The sequence below is a fragment of the Mixophyes fleayi genome, chromosome 4, assembly GCF_038048845.1.
Source record: "Mixophyes fleayi isolate aMixFle1 chromosome 4, aMixFle1.hap1, whole genome shotgun sequence".
Lineage (NCBI taxonomy): Eukaryota > Metazoa > Chordata > Amphibia > Anura > Limnodynastidae > Mixophyes > Mixophyes fleayi.
In genome coordinates, this window is record NC_134405.1 from 288,310,887 (window position 1) to 288,323,680 (window position 12,794).

The 12,794-nt window shown below is 39.2% G+C and overlaps 1 protein-coding gene across 1 annotated transcript in view; it reads right to left on the minus strand.

The window, feature by feature from the left end:
• TENM2 (teneurin transmembrane protein 2) overlaps window positions 1-12,794 on the minus strand; it is a 785,744-nt gene that overhangs the window by 386,554 nt on the left and 386,396 nt on the right. The window lies entirely within an intron of this gene.

The following is a 12,794-nucleotide window of genomic DNA, read 5'->3' on the forward strand; positions in this document are numbered from 1 at the left end:
GGAACTATTTCAGTATATATACAGTAAAAAATTAATGCCAGCATTCTGAATAAATGCCATTGTTGGCCTGTTAGAGGACACTATAATATCTGTCTAGAAATAAACAGACAGGCCACTTGGTTTGAGTTCCAAGTGACCAATTTAGCCACCCATCACATATGGACTGCTAAAGGGACCAGCTGATGGCCGTACACACTGGGAGAGCTCAGTCTTTAGCCATATAATGATATCTAATTAAACTTGACCAGATGCTGACCAGGATTGCCAGATAGTATGGGCCCAGTGTGGTTTAAACCAATCTAAATAAACGTAAATATCTGCATGTATGGGAAGCATATAGACTAAAATAATGACATTCAGAAGTCTGAAAGATGATTCTTGAAGTTATTGACTGGTAAAGTCAACCAAGTGTTCTATTTTCAATGGCAATTTGGACACTTGTGGATTTATTCCATTGAAGTCCATGTGTAAATTTTGCCTTAGCCGACATTGCTATTCCCACTTAGATTGATAAATGCTTATGTCCACACATGGAAAATGAGCGCTACATATGCATAATATATTTTCCTTTCATGGAAAAGTTATATTTTTTTATGCAAAGCCGTGGTTAGTGTAAATGATTGTTTGGCATCCGCTTCAACGTTAATATAAAAATATTTCCATGAAAGCAGCAATGGCTTCATGCTTTTGTCTACAATTGATTGGAATACAAGCGGCAAGTCCGTGTGTATAAAATCTGACTCTTTAGCTAAAATATTGTAGTTTGCCTCTTCCTCAGATTCACAAGTTAAAGACGCTGAGATTTTTACAGTCATTTATTAGCCTATAAATATATACATGGATATAGATAAATATTGTACAGCTTTATATGCAGTGGTTGCAAGCAATTGGACTTTAAACATTAAGCATGTTGTAGACTGAGAAATAATAAGATATACGGAGTAATAAAGTACTAAAATAAATATAATTACAGTTAAGGAGAGGCCAAAAGGAAATTCTGGGAAGAAAGCCAGTGATGATAAAGGTCTTATAAGTCACACTGATACACAGTTGAGTAACTACCATTTCAACCCAGCAGCCACTTAATATCAATTCACTGGAAATTGACTTGAATAATATAGAACATATAAATTACTTATCTGAAGAAGGAGCAATATTGCTATTGACCATTTAAGATCTATGATATATATTAAGGGAATTCCTTTTCATATGCACTCTCATACAAATCATTCAATGAGGCTCATATAATGTAATGATGATGCTCTATGCAGTGTGTGTGACTGATACATGAAGACAGTTTAAGGGTGGGCACACATGTCCCAGGCCACGATGGACCAGCACTGAAGGGCTGGGCCTGGGGCGACAGAATTGACACCTATCTCCTTTTTGTGTTTGTCTGTCCCTTTCTTTCCCCCTCTTTGTGCATGTCTCTCTAATTTTGTATGTGCACGTCTGTATGATGCTCTTTGTCCCTCCCTCTATGTGTTTGTGTCTGTACATCATTGGTGTCTGTCCTTTCATTCTTCCCTTTCTGTGTCTCTCTGTCACCTTTTACCCCTCTGATAATACCCCCCGCACCTTCTTCTACCATTTTCCCCCAAAGCCCACTTTTCCCATTCCCCTTCAGGGGCAAACACAGGATTTGTAGAGAGGGGTATCCACACCATGCCGCGAGTGGGCGTGACCAGCATGCATGGGGGCGTGGCTATAATTTTAGACAGTGCTTGGCTGCTCTACAACTCTTCCAATCCCCATAATATACATGGGCAATGCTGCGTGGACTACTGTTAGGTGCATGCAGCTCTCCCTTTTCAAGCAGAGCTGTGTGAAGCGGGAGCAAGGTCCAGCCACCTCAATTATACAGTGCCCCAGGCTTGGAGAGGGGTTTCCAGGCACTAGAAAACCCCACTCGGTTTGCCTATGCCCTTGCAACCCACTTTTTCTCTTGCCCTTCTCCCACCTCCCCTTTCTTCTTACATGTCTTCCCGACACGTACGAACTGAAGCACAACCAATGAAACACCACATAACTGAACTTGAGGGTGGCAGGTAAGCACAATGTTATGAGTTCTATTCACCAAGCTCAAAACCTCACTAGGGGCCTTATTCATTAAGGATCTTAACTTAAGAAACTTCTTATTTAAGTCTCCTGGACAAAACCATGTTACAATGCAAGAGGTGCAAATTAGCATTCTGTTTTGCACATAAGTTAAATACTGACTGTTTTTTCATGTAGCACACAAATACTTGATAGCTTATTTGTACACTCAAATTTAAAATTGATATTTGTGTGCTACATGGAAAAAAACAGGCAGTATTTAACTTATGTGCTAAACAGAATGCTAATTTGCACCCCTTGCATTCTAACATGGTTTTGTCCAGGAGACTTAAGAAGTTTCTTAAGTTAAGATCCTTAATGAATCACGCCCTAGCACTATAAATAATGGGGGGTTGAGACACTGTTGAGGATGCATGCACTAAAAGGCATTTATCAAATTGTGATAAGCCCTATTACCAGCCAATATGGGAGTTTTCACTGGCAATCAGCCTTTTATCATTTCGCCATATACATCTGTCAGCGATAACCCTACCAGCAAGATTAGAGTTAAGTCTTCCCCTGACCTTGGACGCCAGTTGTCACACTTATAGGGATAAGCCATATAACGTACGTAACATATGTATTAACAGTGGAGTGAATGAGGAAATAGCTATGCAGATATCAATGTGAGGTTCTCAGGCCAGCCCTCAGATGTATGGAAGAGAACAGCATCAGACTGTTAGAGGCAAAAAGGATACGATCCATATCAAAATTATAAGCTTGAGGGGAGGTTTCCTAATTGGACAATGGGGAGACATGAAAACTGAAATGTTTGAGCTTGAAACCGTGAAACAGCTTTTGCTATATTTAACCGGTTTATGACGACAGGGGTTTGCACCTGAGTAACCAGACCAAGTTTCAGCTTTTAATGCTACATCAATTCTGTTGTAAAGCATTGGACATTGAATTTATTCATATAAGGGGGAAAAAAAGAGACTGAAAAAATATATATTTTATTTATATTGCACCAATCATACTAAGTATGTATAGAAAATATGTAATCATTCACATCAATCCCTGGACCAATGGATGTTACAGGAAGGAGGAGGAGGGTGATGATGGAGGAGGAAGATGGAAAGAGGATGAGAAAGGAGAAGGATGATGGCTACTGGACCTCAGTGAGTGCCTACTATGGTGCTTATTGTAGGACTGATCCATTGCAGTGGTGAGAAGAGGGGGATGATGAAAAGCGTTTGAAGCAGAGAGAAAAAGTGACTGAAATAAGTTACCTCAGGCAGGTAAGTTACTGTAGGAATATATAAACCACTCTAAATTGTGTATTCTGAGTGTGCTTCCCATGGAGAAGACGGTAAAAGAAACCTGTGTAGTGCAGCCTGAGCATAGGCTCCCTACATTATATGGCCATCATTTTTGCATTGTATTGTGGTTGTTTATATCCTCTCTGTGTTATATCAAAGTAACTAGAATGCTCACAGCATTGTATATTTGTATCTAGAATTTTCTCTACATTGTATGACATATGTAGGATGCTCTCTGCATTGTATGACATATGTAGGATGCTCTCTGCATTGTATATTGGTCACTAGGGTGTTCTCTGTGTTGTATATCAGTCTTTAGCATGAAATCTGGATTGTATAACGACCATAAGGATGATATTTGTATTGTATATTGGTCACTAGGGTGCTCTCTGTGTTGTGTATATAGCTCACTAGGATGTTCTCTGCATTGTATATCGGTCACTGGGATGTTGCCTGTGTTGTATATCAGTCTTTAGAATGATATCTGCATTGCATATCAGTCATTAGGATGCTCTTGGTAGTCTAGACCTACCATTAGTACTGGACAAATTATTATGTATAAAAGTATAATACCTGGAATGTCTTGTATGCAATACACCCCTGTTATTTCTCCTTGAGGATGCAATGTGCAGTGTGTGCCTATACTAACATAATTCATTCTTCACTAAGCTGATTGATACCACTTTTATATGAAGCTTGTTGTTTATATTTATTTATACGATTTATATGCAGTTTCCTATCTATATTGATTGACACCATTTATAAGCAGTTTCTGTTTTGTTGTCATTAATGGCCAGTAACATAACATAACTTTACCTCTCAACTGTCCTGATTCAAATTTGATCAGCCAGGAACTTGAGGAAGATTTGGGAGGTACATACCACTCTTCTCTTTCCTTATAGGCTGAGTGAATCAGTCAATAGTGTGTGCACCATGTAAAGGAAGATGAGAAGGAGATGGAGGTGGTTGGAGAGAGGTGCTACCCAAGCCAGGGGCGGATCTAGAAAACTAATGTACCCGGGGCGATTTAGAGGGGGGGGTTAGGCCCCGCCCCTTTCTAACATCTTAGGCTGCCGACGCTGCACACTATGTGCAGGTCCGTCCAGCCATGACAGGCAGGGACAGTGTGCTGCCCGGCTGCTCTGATTGTGTTTTAAACACAGTCAGAGCAGCCGGGCAGCACACTGTCCCTGCCTGTCACGGCTGGACGGACCTGCACATACTGTGCAGCCGTCGGCAGCAAGTGTCTGCTAGTGGGGGCGATCGCCCCTATCGCCCCCCCCCCTGGATCCGCCACTGACCCAAGCCCTCTATGATGCTGGCCACACCCCCTCCCAGCCCACGTGGCCCTTAGTCTGGCCTGGGCCACTGCTGCTAGTAAAACCATGTTCTTTATGCCAGTAGACAAAGACCTAATATTTTTGCTTCTCTTTGCTGTGTGTAAAAAATATGTGCTAACTAAACGACTTGGTGGCTAAGTGGTAAGCACTTCTGCCTTACAGCACTGGGGTCATGAGTTCAATTCCCGACTGTGGCCTTTTCTGTGTGGAGTTTGTATGTTCTCCCTGTGTTTGCGTGGGTTTCCTCCAGGTGCTCCGGTTTCCTCCCACACTCCCAAAAAAAACATACTGGTAGGTTAATTGGCTGCTAACAAAATTGACCCTAGTCTGTGTGTGTGTTAGGGAATTTAGACTGTAAGCTCCAATGGGGCAGGGACTGATGTGAGTGAGTTCTCTGTACAGCACTGCGGAATCAGTGGTGCTATATAAATAAATGGTGATGATGATGAAACATCACAGTTGTTTCCTGCGTTTTATTTCATGGTGAAATTCCTTAAGGAAGAGAATTTCACTGTATAGTAATCGGTATGAATAAAACTGGATAACTATTTATTATTCTGATTGCTTTATTTCTGTCCATCATCTTTATTATTAGCCAGAACAGTGAAATCCAGTAGGACAAAAATCTCTGGTACTTCACTGATCACCCTCTCTGTCTAATTAGCATCCGTTGACTCAGATGTAGCCAGCTCCAAGCAGTAAATGGGTAAATAAAGGCTCAAAGTTCAATTTATGAGCCGAGTGAAACCATATAACAAAAATCTTAAGAAAAATCCCAATACAGATGATACTATTTTCCAGGCATTTCTGTGTGTCTAGAGAAAATAACATTTGCCTCAGGCCAGCCTAATACATTCTTGTTTTTGCTGATTATTAGGACATTCTAATACTTAATGTGTAGAACGTTTGTAAAATCAGATTACATTTATTATCAGTTCTCACATTTTGTGTGCAGCTCGTAGCTTGCAAATGCTAACATGCTTCTCTTGATGAGAAAACAATGCAAATTAAGTATTGAATTATGAAATATTATGTATCCGAGTGTCAAAGAACGTTTCTGAAAAAATGATGTGCGCTGGTAATGCTCTTTGTGGCTGATTTATTCAAGTATTTAAAGCTCCTTAGCTTTAAGACCTTGTATAATATTTGATTTTGTTATTTTGTTCATGAGAGATATTTTTTTCAATTAAAATGTGGTCTTGAAATCAGACCTTGCTATTATTTATGGTTAAATATGCTGTTTTATATGTTCAAAAGGATGACTTGATACTGATGGGCCATAAATTCTGATTAAAACACTTGTGCAACTGTAAGATGCTTAATGGGTGCTCTAGGATTTAATGCTTTGTGAAACTGGAAGCAGGTAAAATATTACATAACATTTGACACTAGATGGAGCTCTAATTTGCTTGTGCCAGAACTACATACGGAGCCAATGTATCCCAAAAGGTATTACATTCATCGTGAACCGTCATACTCAATTTTCACATAGAGATACAGTCTTGCAAATGGTTTTAGAATTATGCAAGTTTGAATATATATTTGGTACAAGTTAACCCGTGCATGATACTCATGCATTCTAGTCAAATCAAGCTACTTAAGGTGTTAAAAAGGTTCTTGTCATGCATTTGGGCCTAGCCCAGGCCTCCTCAGGGGAAGAGCGTTACTTCCCGACGCAAGCGCTCTTTTTTAACGTGGTTTTGTCCACATGTCACCACCTCATCATTTTTCTCCATCACCTCATCCTTTATCTTCATCGCCACATCCTTCATCAAGCTACTTAAGGTGTTAAAAACTCCCCACTGTCACCCCCGGCAATCACCAACCACTCCCAACTGTCACTTCTCCTTCAAGAAATATATAGGTCAGTGTATAACTCTGCCCATCAGGTGGCGCTGCAGCTTGTTTTTTTGGTTTTTTTCACACACGCCACTAGGCATTTATATAGTAGATAATTCTGGCTACACCCAAAGTGACTCTACAAGTCAGTTTAAGAATTTCGGCCAACCAAACTCACAATTGGAGGGGTTGTCAGTATAAATTAGTAGATGGAAATGAGTGTGATTACTACTACAAATGGGTTGTGATACACAGACACAGGTATGTAGCTACTAAGTAGGAACTCTGGTGTTCTTATGCAGTCCTATTTAACATCAGAATAATCAGGGGTACAGTTCACATTTTTAATGATAACCACACACACTGTGACATTGGCAACAGAATATTGGCAAACTCGCCTAATATTACCAAACATGTTCAGCCTAAAAATGAGAGCAATGTCCTACAACAATTGGATGGAAACAATTTCATTATTTAATTTAGAAGGCATAAATAATCTGCATTTCTGTGTGGTCATCTGCCAACCACACAAACACATCACCATGGGATGAGGTCAACCGGCCTGAGCACCGAATGATCTGGCATGTAGTTAAGTTGGCAAATGATCCTATCGCTCGCTACTTGGACCATGCAAGAGATTGGTCTGTACATTGCCAGATTCATTTTTTTATGTGTGTGGAGATCTGAATGACCAATCTGATCTGCAATCTCTTCTCTTGTTCACACTAAATTGTAACGTGTCAAAACATTAACTTGCAGTGTGTGACTTAATGTGGATTCCTTGCAGTTGGTAAATGCCTCCAATAAACAATGGCTTATATAGGAAAATATTACTTACATTCATAATGATAATTCAAGACCAACTGCAGAGTGTTACTCATCCTGTTATACAGTTCAGCAGAAGAGCAAAACTATGTTACCAAGGTTACAATATCTAAAAGTCAAATCACCCTCCAGGAGTGTCACCTAGCACTACTGCCTTCTTTTACAGTTTATACAAATTATGAAGACTCCCTGTCTCATGGGTTACAAACAATACTGGCTAAATGTATTCCTATAAAAAGTAATCCTATATTTAAAACACAAGCCGACTAATCCTATAAAAGTGTCCTGCAATGTGTATGCACTTCTAGGGGTATATTTACTAAACTGCAGCCTATAGCAACCAATCAGATTCTAGTTATAATTTGTTTAGTACATTCTACAGAATGACAGCTAAAATCTGATTGGTTGCTATAGGCAGCATCTATAATTTTTGAAACCCGCAGTTTAGTAAATATACCCCCTGGAATTCATCACAGTCTCAGATATTGTAATTAAGTCAGTTTCCCATTATTTTCAGACTATTGAAAGATAGAGGGGAATGTTGGTTGGAGAAGCACAGAGGTAAAGTCTGCCCAGTTGGCTACATCTTATCATCATTATCGTTTGTTTATATAGCACCACCCTATTACACAGCGCTAAACAGAGAGTTTTTGACACTCACATCAGTCCCTGCCCCATTGGAGCTTACAGTCTAAATTCCCTAACACACACACGCTAAGGTCAGCAGCCAATTAACCTACCAGTGTGTTTTTATACTGTTGGAGAAAACTAGACTATAAAGAGCAAACCTACGCACACTCTGGGAGAACATACAAACTCCACAAGAATAGGGCCCTAGTCGGATTCCTATCAGGGCTTTTACATTGTATAAAATATATTAAACCTTTAATTGTTGCCAAGTAGATGTGTCAAACAAAATACTTTTTGTGGATTTTATTTTGTAGCAACAGCATGATGTGCAACATTAGTGCCGCTGAACCTGTGGAGCAGATGAGAGGATTATTAAACCTAGCTTTCAACTGATTTTTCACTTTTTGCATATTTTAAGCAGCACGATGGAAAACAATCATTGGTTATATAAATATGTTATCATTGCGGCCAATAAAAGGTTGGCACGTTCCTCGCTGCTCGATGCTGCGTGATGACTAGTTGGATCGTTTGGAATTTAGAAAGGTTTGATGTGTATGAAAATTATTAGGAGCAAAACTGTTAAGTGAGTAGGTGGGAGTTCCCTCCACATTAGTGGGATATTGAACATCTGGTGAAAAAAACCCATTGCTACTGATATATGCGTGGGCACAAATAAATGTTAGCAGTTTGATGCCAATCAGGATGCTTTACAAGCAGACCTCTTGCTACTTACTGCCAGCAGGGATCTGATGCTAAGAAAGCTAGCACATTGCAAATTAAGGATTAAATTGAGGCTTAGCTATTTAAGCAAGGTATGGAAGTTTGAAAATTTAGCATTTTCTTGTTTTTGAACTTTTAATTTCCATCTTTAAAGTGGAAATGGTGCATGTAAAATGGAGCTTATGGATAAATATACCTCTAGCGGCAAGAAAGGCACGTTATTAGCCAACTAAAAGGCAGTGAGCCAATTCATATGCCAGATAGAAGACCACAGGATACAGTATGAATAGTGGTTATTTAGCAGTCTTGCTCATTATACTATCAAAACTGACTTCTTTTTCCCGCCAGCGTAGGCAACACCTCTTTATGTACTATGATTTATTACTAAGTGGTAGAACCTTGCTACAGTCTACACTCTAAGCAACACTCACTCCGTTTGCCTTAGAGTGTAAGCCCTCCGTACCTCCTTTATTATTTTATATACATTATATGTCCCTATTAAACATATGCTCTGTTGTTCCCATTGTCTAGCATTGCTTAGCACTGTGGCACCTTACAAACCAACTAAACTAATAATAATAACAATAAAAATAATAATAATAACTAAAGTGTTTCCATTAGAAGTACATCTGCCAGTTAGGGAACCAAGCAGATGCAAAGCCAACTTGCTCTTCAAAAGCTCGCTGAATTGCAGACCCTTGGCTATAGTTTAGTAAGATATGGGGGTCGCAATATGGGGTGTGGTTAGTGCTTGCATCAGATTTAGGTCTCTTACCAGGGGGACATCTGCCCTCCCCGGGCTGGTCCCATGGTGGGCTACCTTGGGCTGGGTCACTGGGCCACCTGCATTTTTTTTCCCCTAAAATGTTCCTGATAGGCTGCTGAGTTGAGTCTTGCCAGCCCTCCCCTGCCTCTTATTGACATTTAAACACTGACCCTATCTTGAAATTTAACACAAGTGCAAATCATGCAAACACATGTAAAAATAAATGTATTCTGTGCGTGCCTACCCATTGGTGTTCATACTTGCCTCTGCATGTGATTGCATTTCAGTGCACGTTTTTGGACACTACTTACTCCATTACACTGCATTCAAAGCATGTCACCACACTTGAAAATAAACATTCATCTTTGTGGGAGTGTATTGAATTTAGCTACAGCAGTTACATCGGTGCTGTGCTGTATTTTTTCCATTCATGTCAATGGCACATTCATTTATTTGTGCTACATGCAGAAATACCATCAAAATGAATATGCCATTTAAATTAATGGCCCATTGTCCTGAGCTTTGCATCATTGTTGATTAATTTTTTTACACATCAGTAGAGATGCAATCAGTATCTATTTATGTGTGACTACAGCAGGTAGTCCCTTAAACTCCCCTCACCGCTAGCCAATCACTCCATGGCTAGCATGAAAAACTGCTTGCAATTAGCTGAGTAGCTAAAGAGTCAATAATGTGGATTAAAAGAAGATTTTCCTGTGGATTATAACATGTCATACATTGTGGGAAACATCAACATATTATTTTTATAACTATCCTGATTAGGTTATAATCGTGACAATTCCTCTCTCCAATATTAAAGTTTGTCCACTTTCTATAATAGAATATAATCCTCTTATTTTTAATAATAAGGCTTCCTGAACTCTATTAATAACTTTGATATATTTGAATGTTACTATCCTATCATCTCTGTCCTTTCTCTCTCCCAACCAGTACATATTCAGACTCTTGAAATCCTTCATGATAAGTTGTATTATGCAGCCCATGCACCGTTTTAGTAGCCCTTTTCTATTTGATTAATATCTTTCTGGAGATTGGGCCGCTCAATGTTTACACACTACTCAAGGTAACATGTCCTATATTGTGCTATAATATTTTCCTGCTACTAATATGTCTTCCTATACAACCAAGATTTCCCACTGTTGGATTACCCTGCTTACTTACATTCACATCATCTGAAGCTATAACTCCAAGGTCCCTTTCCATTTATTCATTATTCTGCTTTCGGCTTTTTGTGTGTCACACGTGCATTCATTTACACGTTGATGTATCTCATTGTCAACTTTATTAGTTTCCAACAATAAAACTAAACCTAAAACACAAGTTGCCCTACATAGAGACGCTACTCATACATTAATAAATGTAATCGTGCCTTGGTCTTTATAGAGACATTTTATTACATATTTACATTTGCTACATAGCTGAGGGCAATCTATTGTTATTGGCCATTTCAGGCTGCGGAGAGGCTGACTGCAGTGCTCTTAAGTAGATTACTGACAGGACGTCTGCTGTGTGTAGTAAGCAACTTTATCCAAATACCCTCAGTCCTACTCAGCTCCTAAAACTTTTACATATTAATTTGTAGACATTATTAGGAGTTATTTATATCATTCAAATATTATGTTTAGTGGTCCTGTAAAAAATATCTAAAATATACTACTGAAACCATAGAATTATTAAAAAGATAACATTTGTCACATGAACAATGATATTACTTCCATATAACATGAAACTGATACAAAACCTATACTATGTAAAACAAAAAGCTATTTACCATTAACATTTTACAGAGGCAGCTGAGTGATACTCAACTCTCAAGCAATACTGGCTGGCAGCAGTAAGAGGACTCTAGCGAATGCTACCCCAGTGGCACTCGGCAATAGCTAATACCGTCTTTGGTGCATAGGAAAAAGCAGTAGATCTGGCATAAACTCCAGTTTTCATTAGAGATGCTCAGGTTCGGTTCCTCGGAAACCGAACACACCCGAACTTAGGGGATCCGAGTCTCGGTACTTTCCTGCTTTTTCGGAATCGAAAACAAGGTAAAACATTATTGTGACATTGTCGGATCTCACGAGATTTGGAATCTATAAATACCACTTTCCACTGCGATCTAGCGCCATATGAGAGAGGGACACAGAAGGGGTAGCATAGAGTGTAGAGCAGTTGGGCAGGCAGAGTTATAGAATTGAATGAGGAGGGGGTAGCAGTGTTAAACAAAGTAATCAGTGACATTCAGGAGAGCTCCATAGCTCCAGTGCTAAATCTCATTGCAGAAAAATACAAATAGTAGTGCTGGCAGGGTTGGTGTAATTCTGCAGCCTAATTCTACTGTGTTATATAGGTAACACACAGAAAGGAGAGCTCCATTGGTAATTCTCATTGTAGAAATACAACTACTAGTGCTTGCAGGCCTTTCTTCTAAATTTGCACAATAAAGTGTACTGTGTTATATACACCTAGAGAGAAGAGCTCCATTGCTAATTGACATTGCTGAAATACAAATACTAGGCCTTGCAGGCTTTTCTTCTGACTTTTCTTTTCTGCCACTGCTGTGTGCCAATGTGTCCTAGATATGGTAGGAACTGGCGTGTGTTTGAGTCATTGCTCTGTCGCTTAGCATCCAGCCAGGTCGCTGCAATATTTGTCCGAAAGTGTATGAAAAGAATAATGTGACCTGTGAGGTGGTCAAAATTGACTGCAAATGACTTGAAATTAGTGTTATTGAGGTTAATAATAATGTAGGGGGATAAAAAGCAAAATTATGTGATTGTAGCAATTTCTCTAAAGAAATACAAAACCAAAACACACGAGGGTGGTTTTGCCAAAACCAAAACACGAAGCTAATCCAGATCCAAAACCAAAACCACTTCACGGGGGTCAGTGAGCATCTCTAGTTCTCACCAGCGAAAGGGATTTTCTATGTTTAATAACTAGGCCCCCAAGAAACAAGGTATTTAGTAAGACCTTGTTTATTGGGAACCTATTTATTAAACATGAAAACATCCAAAGCAGTTATTTCTTCTACTGCAATCTTTATTTACTCACATTCTCAAATATCAAACCATTCATTTTTATTCTGGAAACTTGTGCTAAAAATCATACATCAAAGGCAATGTATACATAACAAACAAAGATCGTTAAGGCGTAGGTAACATTACCTTGATTCTATAGAGCTTTGAGATGTGTCTATCAATGCACCTCAGCACAGCGTATTAATTGGCGCAATGCAAAGCAAACCATCGTCAGAAAGAGTGCATGATCTGTTCCATTCTCTAACATTACTTTTTGGAATCCTGG